Source organism: Falco cherrug, chromosome 4 (assembly GCF_023634085.1).
Source record: "Falco cherrug isolate bFalChe1 chromosome 4, bFalChe1.pri, whole genome shotgun sequence".
Classification (NCBI taxonomy): Eukaryota; Metazoa; Chordata; class Aves; order Falconiformes; family Falconidae; genus Falco; species Falco cherrug.
Window position 1 is genome coordinate 74,710,609 of NC_073700.1, and position 11,745 is coordinate 74,722,353.

Consider the following 11,745-nt stretch of genomic DNA (forward strand, 5'->3'; position numbering starts at 1 on the left):
GGGCATAATATTCCACTTGTATTAGAAAAGCTTTTCTTGTATTACACCAGTGCTCACAATATGTGATGATTGGTAACAATGTACTCTGTCATAAATTTTTATTATTAATTATATCTATAGTGCCATAGGTGTGTATGGCATTGTACAGGCAAATAAAAACTGACAGCTCCTTACCTCAAGGAGTGTGCAATCCAAATTGCACATAACACAGCAAGGGATGACAATAAACAAAGACAGCAGGTGGGGAAATGCAGAAGGCAAAACTTCCATGATTGTGAAAGATGTATTTCATTAGATACATATCGTGCTTGTTCTTTTTTTTTTTTTCTTTACCGTCATATAAATGAGCGTATGAGACAGTGTCTGGAACAGCAGCGTATTGAAGCCATTTGTGTTTGATTTGGAAGATTTGGAGGAAGAGATATGAGATCGTGTTCCCAATAAGAAAGGGCAGATAATTTCTGTCCTGGATTACCTGAGCTGTTCAGTGAAGAGCTGTGTTCTGCCGGAGATCATATGCTTGTGACACCATCTACATAAGGCTTCCTAGCATATGCTTAAATTAAGAGCCGAGTTGCTCAGCCGGTGCTGAGGGACAGATGTCGACTATCCAAGCTTAAGAACAATTAACAAAGAAGTCCAGCAAAGTTGCAGGGAGCATGCAGGTTTGAATAAGGAGCTCCTGACTAAACTGAAACAGAAAAAGGAGTCATGCAAAGGTGGCAGTAGGATCAGGTCAGCTAAAAGGAAGACAGAGACACTGTCCAAGCATATAGGAATGGGATTAGGAAAGGCAAAGCCCACCTAGAGCTGAATGTTGACAAGAGACATTATAGACAAGAAGAGCTTCTCCAGGTATATAGTAAGCAAAAGGAAGGCTAGAGAAAATACAGGCCTTCGACTGAAGGGGGATGGGTCCTAGTGACAAAGGACATGGAAAAGGCTGAGGTTCTCAATGCTTCCTTCACCTCAGTCTTTACAGGTAAGACCAGCCTTCAGGAATGCCAGGGCCCTGAGAGCAATGGAAAAGTCTGGAGCAAGGAGGACTTGGAGGAGGCAGGGGAGGACCAGACTAAGGAACATTAAAACAAACTGGACATACACAAGTCGTCAACCTCATTAAGCTCAACAAAAGAAAGCGCGAAGTCCTGCACCTCGGGAGGAACAACCCCAGGCACCAATATATGCTGGAGGACACTTAGATGGAAACCAGATTTGCAGAAAAGGACCTGGGGGTCCTGGGGGTCACCAGATTGAACATGAGCCAGCAATGTGCCCTTGCAGCAAAAGCAGCTAATGGTATCCTGGGCTGCATTAGGCAAAGTATTGCCAGTAGGTCAAGGAAGGTGATCCTTCCCCTCTGCTTGCACTGGTGAAGCCACACCTGGAGTACTGTATCCAGTTCTGGGTTCCTCAGTACAAAAGAAACATGGACATACAGGAGAGAGTCCAGCAAAAGGACACAAAGATGGTTAAGGGATTGGAGCATCTCTCCCATTAGGAAGGCTGAGAGACAGATGGGACCATTCAGCCTGGAGAAGAGAAGGCTCAGTGGAGGATCTCATCAATGTATATGAATACCTGAAGGGAGAGTGCAAAGAAGACGGAGCCAGGCTCTTTTCAGTGGTGCCCAGTGACAAGACAAGAGGCAATGGGCACAGGAGGTTCTGGCTGAACGTTAGGAAACATTTTTTACTGTGACAGTAACTGAGTACTGGCACAGCAACCTGTTGTGGACTCTCCATCCCTGGACATATTGAAAACCTGACTGGAGCCACCCCTTAGCATCCTGCTCCAGCTGACCCTGCCCAGAGCAGAGCATTAAACTGGATGGTCTGCAGTGGAGCCTTCTGGCATCAGCCATTCTGTGATAGACCAGACCATTACAAGGAGAAGTCTGACAGCTGCTCTGGGTTACTCTTTGCATCGAGAAGTTCATGACCTGCATTTCAGTAGCTTTTTCATTTTCATGTAGGTAAAATCAGAGAGTTTTATTTGACACCACTTTTGGAAAATACTCACCTGTGTGAAGAAAAAAACAGCATAAGTTTTATTACTGTTGTAATTATCCATAGAGATATTATATTATTTGCATAATTAATTTTATGTACAGATGCATCAAAAGCAATTTAGTATGAAACATTTTATTAGGTTCTGTCAATAGCAATGAAGAGAGTTTTATTTCATTTCACTGTAGTTCAAAAATACTCCTAAGGGTGCCGTTTCTAATTTCCTGTTTGGGAAACCAGTTGTGCTATTAGCAAAACAAAATCCTCTATTGTTTTTAGCAGCAATATTCATTTTTTATAATTATTATTTCTTGGGAGATATATGCAGACATTGAAATGGAAGGGATAAGTCAAGTGACATATAAATCTTCAGAATTAAATCCTGAAAGCATGTTCAATGTGATGTTTGCTGTGATGCAGTTTATTGGTATTCCTAACCTTTTAGTGACACCCTTTTAGTTACATTTATAATTAACTATGCTTTCAGCCATATTTCTAGCAGCATTTTATTTAGAAGGTATCCAGTGAAAATAGTACTTTCGTGGAAAATACAACAGCTCTTCTATCACCATAGAGTAATACTGATATAATAAAAATGTAATTATTTTTGCTAATTAAATGCTAAGGTTGAAAGAGAGAATGACTAAGACATTCTCAAGATTGGTGTAATTGCCTGGACCACAAAAGAATGGAATTGAACCCAACATTTTGTCAAAGTTGAAAATTGTTTCTTCTGTATATTTTCTACTGTGTAGATTAAATGAGTATACTAAAATAGCACATTAACTTTTGCATACAAGGTAAACACGATATATATCTATGATGTACTCAATTTAACAGTGCAGTACACATATACTAGATATCTATCTGATTATATATTTAAATAATGTTTGTTTTTATTTCTAGTATAGTTCTTGAGAGCTAAGTGCACTCAATTGAAGTTTATTTGCTGCTTGAGTCTCTCTAAACAGAATAATTTCTTAGAGAGTGCCTATGAGCTACCCATGCAAGAAAAAAACATTAGTCAGTGTCAAAAAACATTACAGGGTAGAGTGTTATCTGTCTGAGGAGTATATTGGTGTTTATTCTGGGTGTGTTGTTTGTATCTAGCTTATGTTTTGTGTTTATTATGATTTTTTGTCCTCATGACTGTTTTGCTTTATAATCTGTTCAGGTAAGAATCTTTCAAAGACTGTTACGAAAGCTATCAGTTTAGTTCAATACCATTTCATTCATAAGAATTTCTTTTCCTACAATGTCATTTGAATGTCTTCTGAAAGCTACTGAATTTTTTAATGACCTCATGATTATTCAAGTTGTGTATACCTTTGATTTTTTCACAGAAGCTTTAGAAAGTGTCCTTTTAAGTGGAAAGGAAATTAACAGAAAATTCTCTCCTTCAGCCTCCTGCCTCCTTTTTTAGTTGTTCCACTCTGACCCTTCAGGACAGCAATGAAGCACATATTTAAGCATGAATATATGCCAGGGTCCTGTGGAATCCATGAGTTATGTATGTGTCTGAGTGCTTGCCTGAAGCACAATTAATGTAAGCCAGGTTAAGAAAAATTGCAGACATCCAAAGCTGATGTTGCCAAGAAAAATCCTTAAAAATTATTGATAAATGGTCATCATTTGCAGCCTTTCACACATATATCTTGCCAGCAGAATGATGAACTTGATGATCGTAGCTGGCTAGCAGATCTGAACTTGTGTCACTGAGTTGCCTTAGAAACATAGCTTACATTTAGAGCCTCTGTTTTGCCCAAGTGCTAATAAAGCTAAGTAAAATTAAATAATACTTGGGACAAAAATGCTGCCCATGTTTTTAACCTTTTTGAATTGTTAATGTTTCTCATTTGGGGATAATTTTTCCAAAGGAAAAGTTACTTGAAAAAATGATTCTGCTTTGTGTTTCTGAAGGTTTATGAGACTGAGTCATGAAAAGCATGATTGGGACAAGCAAAAGTGTTTTGACATTATTTCAGTTTTATTATGAGTATGTTGCACACCTTGTATATAAAAAAACCACCTTTTTTTTGTAGCTGTATTTCTATCAAATTGATTAAGACTTTCACAGGAACCATCTCTTTTAGCATAATCCTCAGCCTACAAGAAGAAGAAAAAAAAACAGAGTAAGGAATACTCTTTCACAAGACTTGCAGCATTCAGAGCTTAGTTTGGCAGATATGGAAGATTCCTAATGACAACAGATAAAAAACAGTTTCAAGGGGGCAATAACAAGCCTAAAAAACAAAGGAAAGAGTCAGGGTAAGAAACAATAGTCTTGGAGTAAGTATTTTATGGAAGGACCCTAAGGATGCTTGGTAATAAAGATAGTCTAGAGAGATGTTTAGCTGATGGATGTTGAAGGGTTTCATCTGTTGGGAAAACTCAGAAGAACAACCAAAATTAAGTTTTCTGTTTCATATTCCAAAGTTGGAGCTCATAGATCTTAACTCCCAGTCTTACATTCTTCAAAGTCTTCCATTACTTTTTGCTCCAGAGTCACATGGGCACGAGAACATAGGAGAAAAAGTAGTAGAAATGGGAGTAATTTAGCAAAAGAGATGTGATCTGTCTCGGTTCATTTAGAAAGCTGAATTGTTTTAATTGTGAATCTGACACATTTTTATAGAGCCCATTAAAATATAGGCCTGGGTGGTTTTTTTTAAGGTTGGCCCACAGGGGTTCATTCAAATCTTTGCTGAACAACTCACTGCAGCTCTAATTGAAACATTTAATTTGGTGCTCCATGAAAATACCTCAAAATACATTTTATCACAGTACCAGCATATATTAAATGTTACATATTATAAGGAGGGAAAAATAATCCTATGAAAAATAGATTTTTGCTTCGGAGGTGCCAGAAAGAAGCTAATCAACAGAATGCACGCTACAATACATGAAGTCAGTCAGTTTTGATTATACAGTGAGATTTTCAGTGTGAAAGTAAAGTGTATTTTCTCATTGGTTTTGAATTCTTTTTTAAGTAGCATGTGGGAAGATCTGTACATATTTACATGTACATAATATTGCGTACTCTTCACATTGCAGGTATTGCTTTAAAACTCAAAGGTATCAAGGACAACTGTACCATAAATCAAGGACAGGTTGAAGAAAACTGGAGCTATATAAAAGTGCTTTTTTTGTTTTGCTTTGTTACTTTTCGTGTGTGTATGTAATGAAATGGCTTTTGAAGAAACTCTCAGTTATGTCAGACATTTTTAGTGATGAATGCTGCTGTTCACTGGGCATACTAATAAGGAAAACATGGAACAATTGAATATCGTGAAGTAAAATGAGGGTCATTTTAAAGATATGCATAGCGGAGTCTTAGCCACTAATAAATGCAGCCTGTGTAACCCAAGCTTGGTAAGAAGATGAAGCACCATGTGTCTGTGAAAGAACCTGCAGAAGTCAAATTCTTCTCCTGCATGAAAATGTCTGGCTACTTTTCCTCTTCCCTAACATTGCCACAAAAAGTCAGGTAATGTTCTTTCTCAAACTGCTCTGCAGTTTTCTGTGAACCCAAGAGAGAAGTTGAAACAATGCATGAGTCCTGCAAGGCAGTGGGAGTGTGGGGCACTGTAAGCACACTCATCAGCACTTGAAGGTAGCACACAGGAAAGCCACCGTCAAAGTTGTCAAGTAGATATCCTGTATCTGGTCAGGAGGAATGAATGCAGCTCACTCAGCAGCTTATTCCATCAAACCACTTTATTGGCAGTATTGTCCTGTGAAGTGGTCGTGGATGTTATTCCTGGGGAAAATACGTTTTCATTCTTTTTTCATTATAGCAAATTACTAGCACGCCTTTTTTAGAATTAACAGGTAATCAATGATGTAGAGATTTTCATTCTGTTCTTGCATTTATGAAGATTTATTTAATCAAGCATGAATTTCCTGTGGGTTTTAATGAATTAAAAGGATACATAATGTTTGACCAATTCATGAGCCATTACTCAAGAAAAACAAGAAATGAACCTCATCCTGAATTGTTTGCCGAAAACTCATCAACTTAAGCATAAGGAAAATGCAGTTGTATATTTTATCATTATTACAAAACTGCTTGGCTTAAAATAAACCTAGTGAATCTGTTTAAAATGTGAATAATAAAAAATAATCCATTCTAAATTGAAAACTACAAGCAAAATGTCAATTTTCTAGCAAATACTGATTTGGGACTATAGAACTGGTTTTGTATAAATTGTTATACAATTCTAGTGTGGTCAGGAATACTCCTGAGTCTTCAAAACTCATAATCTTTCAATTACTGTGCTTCAGTTTATCTCAAGTTTTCTGGTGAGGCCAATGCTTATTCTTTCTCTGCTCTAATATAAGAAATAAAATGAAGCAGAAAGAGATGACTGTGATCAAAAGACATATATTTAATTCATACATTAAAACATTAAGAATGCCAGAATTCTTTGTTATTTTTCAATAGTTTATTTTTGTCAGCACCAAAGAAGTGAGCCTTAATAGCACAATTTACTGAGTGAAGTATAGAAAGTAGGACGTTAGTTAAATGAAGCTGATCTGTGGACAGTGGAATCATGGAAGAATAGATAGACAGACAGACAGACAGATAGATAAAAGAGGACTGAGACAAATGAACATCTGGGGGCTACATTCCTTCTTAAATGTGAAACTGAAATATGGTACGCTGTTGTAAGCAATCCAGTCTTGAAGAAAGTTGAATGTACTGAAATAGTTCTAAAAATTCCAACGGTAAAAGGAACCAGCAACATCACAGCAGCACAAGGCAGGAGTAATAGAAATCATCAGACATCTAAAATCTGAAGGATGGGGCTATTTTTAACAAAATAAAAGATCGTTTAGCCTTGGAGAAGTTGCAGAGAGAAAGAAGTACAACTGCCTGACCCTGATCATATCAAGCCCTGACCCTCGTCAGATCATACCATCCATTCTTTCGTTCCCAGCTAGCATCAAGATGGTAGATCAAGATAAAAGCACTTGAGGTTTTAAGACTGCCTTTTTAGAAGTACTTTCACCTTTGAAGGTCTGCAGTATTAAAAGCTGTTTCTCTTTATACTGATGAAAATCTTTTACTGTACTCTAGAATTATAAAGTTCCTAAGATGAGTGTAAATTAAAATGCTGGAAAGAAGTATCTACTATAAATGGAAATACTCATAATTATTTTTCTAGTTGATCTCAAGATCATAAAGTGAGTCTATATTTATTTGGGAAACATTAACTTAAAAAATAATCTGTTATAATTAACATTTCTTAGTACAATAAATGAGCAACTTTTAAATTAGCTTTTCATTTTAAGTTCAGTAATAAAACGATGTGCAGAGGACACTGCATAGAACCAGCGAACACACAGAGTAGAAGTGTGTGCCTCAATAGGTCAATATAGCAACTCTGAAACAATAAGTCAAGATTGCTTAAAGGTTTCCTGAAAGAGGAAATCTCATGTTTGTAATGTTCAAATAGAGAATGATAGAATCATTTGAGTTGGAAAAGACCTTTCAGATCATTGAGTTCAAATGTTAACCCAGCACTGCCAAGTCCACCACTGAACTGTGTCCCTGAGTGCCACACCTAGGCATTGTTTAAATACCTCCATGCATGGTGAATCAACCACTTCCCTGGGCAGCCTGTTCCAATGCTTGACATTTTTCCTAATACCCAGTCTAAACCTCCCCTGGCGCAACATGACACCGTTTCCTCTTGTCCTATTGCTTCTTATTTGGGAGGAGATACCAGCACCCACTTCTCTACTACCTCCTTTCAGGTAATTGTAGAGAGTCATAAACCTGCCCTGAGCCTCCTTTTCTCCCGGCTAAACACCCCCAGTTCCCTCAGCCGCTCCTCATAAGCCTTGTGCTCCAGACCCTTCAACAGCTTCATTGCATCCTTCTCTGGACATCTTTTCTTAGCATCAATATCTAACTTTTTTCTTTTTTCCCCTACAACCAGTTTATGCCTATTTAGTAGTCTTCCAGCATTGTCCTTTTCTTCAAATAGTTCTTGCCTTCCCTGGTCATATAAAATAGGGAGAAGTCATGGGGACTCTCAGCTATCACTTTGCAATGCAGTGGTAACTACCTCATTTTCTTCCTTCTGACAACTGAAATGGCAAACTTTAATTCTATCATTCCAGTGAGATGCCTCGAGGCAGGCAGAGCCTGGCTTCAGGTCCAGATGGGCTCACCAGTGGACAGCGCTGTTTCTTATTCCATTTTCAGCCCTCCCATCCTCAGGACACTCCAACAGTACCACTTGGATATATATTGCATATGATAGGCATATTTGTTTGTACCTGTTATATTGAATAAGCTTCCACATTTCCTTAGTATACTGTTACCTTTTGTGCCAAAGTCTTCAGTGAAAACATGTAACAAGATTGGGTATTCATCTGGTCCTTCCTGTCTAGGCTCTGAGGGCACTAACAGGCCCCATGTCCCTGCCTGGCCTCCCCGGGTGTCTCCCCATGCCCTGCACACAGCCCCGGACCCCATTTCACCCCTCTGGGGCTGCCAGTCCCTGACATAGCAACACTGGTCTGCAGCTCCCCACAGCCAGGCCTCCAAGCTGGGCCCGCTGTGGGCCGACATCCCAGCCTGGGTCCAGCGTGGGTCCAGCCCAGCTCAGCGCCCAGTGCCTGGGTTTGGGCTGCCCCAGTTTCCCCCACACACATCCCAGCCTAGCCCCAGCTTGGGTCCAGCTGAGCTCAGCGCCCAGTGCCTGGGTTTGGGCTGCCCCAGTTTCCCCCCCACACATCCCAGCCTAGCCCCAGCTTGGGTCCAGCCCAGCTCAGCGCCCAGTGCCTGGGTTTGGGCTGCCCCAGTTTCCCCCCCACACATCCCAGCCTAGCCCCAGCTTGGGTCCAGCCCAGCTCAGCGCCCAGTGCCTGGGCTTGGGCTGCCCCACAGCTGCCCTGCTCCAGTCTGGGGGGCATGGGGATGGGCCCCAGCTGTGAGGCCCAGCTCTGCCCCTCAGGGACCCGCCATGGCTCCGGGCCTCTGGGAGTCCCCGGCCCATGCGGCACCCCGACACCTCCCTGGTGCCCTCTCTCTGGCCATGTAATTGCTTTCAGTACAGCCATAATGGCCAGTTCCCCACCATCTTTGTTTTAGCTAATCATTTCTATAAACATCTGCAAAGGTATAAGTTTTATAATGCAGTTTGCTTTGAAGTTTACTTTGGTATAAAACAGCATGCCACATTTCTCTCCTCAGAGAATACATCCTAGCCACCAGTTTTACTCCAGCTAGCTATTAAACATGGAGAAGGAGCTGCTGCAAATGAACTTTCAGGAAGACATCAAGACTAAAGACCTTTATGCCAAAAAGCTGGCAGAATCTTCTCCTGTTGACAAAACAATAAGGCAACGTTATGTTAGTCAAAAACATGCTCTTGATGCATTTAACTCCTGGGTCTCTTTGGAAGTGTGGTTCAAAATTGTCAATGTGATTGGCATTTGACAGGCCATTGCTGAACCTTTTGTTATTTCTTGTTACCCTCTTCTTCTGGATCACACTACTGAGCTTGGTGGGAGCTGAAAGAACTGAGCTCCTTACTATGAAATAACATTTGATATCAGATATCCAGTGAGAATATTCAGGGTCTGTGCATTCCAGGGACTTGGCAGTGATTCTATATGCACAACTGAAAAAGATGCAAGGTGATGTAAAAGTCAGTATTGGAGTATTTCTACGTAATAGAGGATATTCCAGCCAGAAAATATTCACTGTTTTAAAAGCTGATAAAATCGTTACTAGAAAGTTCAGAGACACACAGTTCAATAAGCACTGTCAATCTAAGTTGAAAAATGACCTGTGAAAGGCCAGCAAATTGGAGTTGGAATATTAGGAACATGCTTTCTGCCAGCTTCAAAATTACTTACTTTTTCCAATATGTTCTCTTATCAGTATACCTAAAGTAATTCATGGGCCATCACAAAGTGTTAGGCAGCATAATTTTATTGATAACATTCAAATGTGAGGTGCAAGTGCTTCCAGTGCAAGGCCCATGTCTTTAGATGTTCATGCACTCATTTATGGAAACATTTGTTTAATCTGGCATTAGCCATCTAAAAGTTTTCTTTAAGCATCTCATTTACCATAACTATATTTAATGGTGAGAGAGACTCCAGGGAGTCTTCTTTCCCATCATATTACAGATCAGCCTTAACACTCAAGTGATTATTATTTTTTTTAAATAACTGTAAAGAAAGCCCAAATAAATAATAGCCTAGGTATCTACACCTTTGTGGGGTAACATTAGGTCAGAAAAAACACGCATCTTGACAAATACGAAGATGTTCCTTGTTGCCTGTTTTGTGCTGACCCTTTCACCACTATTGCAGTTTATCTGAGACTATGATGGTGATACCGTAAATGTGTTTTATGGAAAGGAACATAAAGAATGGCTGAATTACACCAAATGTATAAATGAAGATATGCAGACCTTTAATAATGCATGACAGAACTGAAATGGGGTGCAAAGCATTTCAATTTCTTGAGAATGACTGATCTTTCCAAAAAATTGCATCATAAGAGAGAAAAATCACAACCCCGAACAATAAGTTACAAAGGTTTAGCTATCACAGAATGTTATGGACCATATATATGATGAACATGTTGCTGTGTTTGGGACCTCAGTCATCTCAGCCTCAACAGGCTGTTGCAGTACTAGGGATATGGTTCAGCAACTAACTTGAATGAACTGAAGCATTTTTCTCTGTACAGTTGTGTGATAAAATTAAACATGTTATATGTGTTGCACTGAGGCTTTCAGGCAGGCAATGTTTCTGATTTTCATGACAAGCTAAAATAGCTCTTTTTGTCTGTGCCTGACTTGTGTTTGGGATGTGGGAGCTGCCTTTCAATATTACCTTCAAGTGTGTTCTTAGTACATTATGGTAAGGTAACATAAGCACTGAAGGGATATTAAAATTAAAGAACAGAAAAGGAAAGAAGTGCAGACTCCAGTTTCCCAAAGAAGAATTGGGACCATCCTCACTCATTTTTTTTTCCTATATGTTGTGACGCTTAAAAAACATTTGTGAACATTAATAAGTATACTTCAGCCACCTAGCTAGATAGGGATGGGCCTGAAGCCTTTAAAGACATTTGCTTCTCTGTCAGCTATGTGTGGACCTTGGACACTTACTCTAGGAGATCTAATTAATTAACAGTAAAGGGAAGTGCATGCTGCATGGCTAAGTCAGGTGGAATACATCAGCCTAAGTTGTGTTTGTCTTTTTTCCTATGCCCAACACCCCCACAAATTTCTCCTGAGAAGTTCATTGGAAAGTTTTGTTTTGAAAAAATCTCCAAAGATTGTTCCTATGGCTTGACACTATTACATTAAAAGTTTAGTTGACTTTCTATTGTTCAGGTTAATGGGGAGCTGAGTGAGTTACGCTGGTCAGTGGGAAAGCCTGGTAGTATTGATTCTATGAGTTGAACTCTGTAGCTGAAGTACTCAGGCAGCCTGAACACTGGAGCACAGAGAGCACAGTGCACAGAAATTGAAATGGCTCCAAAGGAATCAAATAGGCATAGAATCATAGAAAGACAGAATCATTTAGCTTGGAAAAGAACTTTAAGATCAAGTCCAACTGTTAATGTAGCACTGCTGAGTCCACCACTAAACTGTGTCCCTAAGTGCCACATCTATGTATCTTTTAAATACCTCCAGGGATGGTGACTCAACCACTTCCCTGAGCAGCCTGTTCCAATGATTGACAACCCTTGCGATGC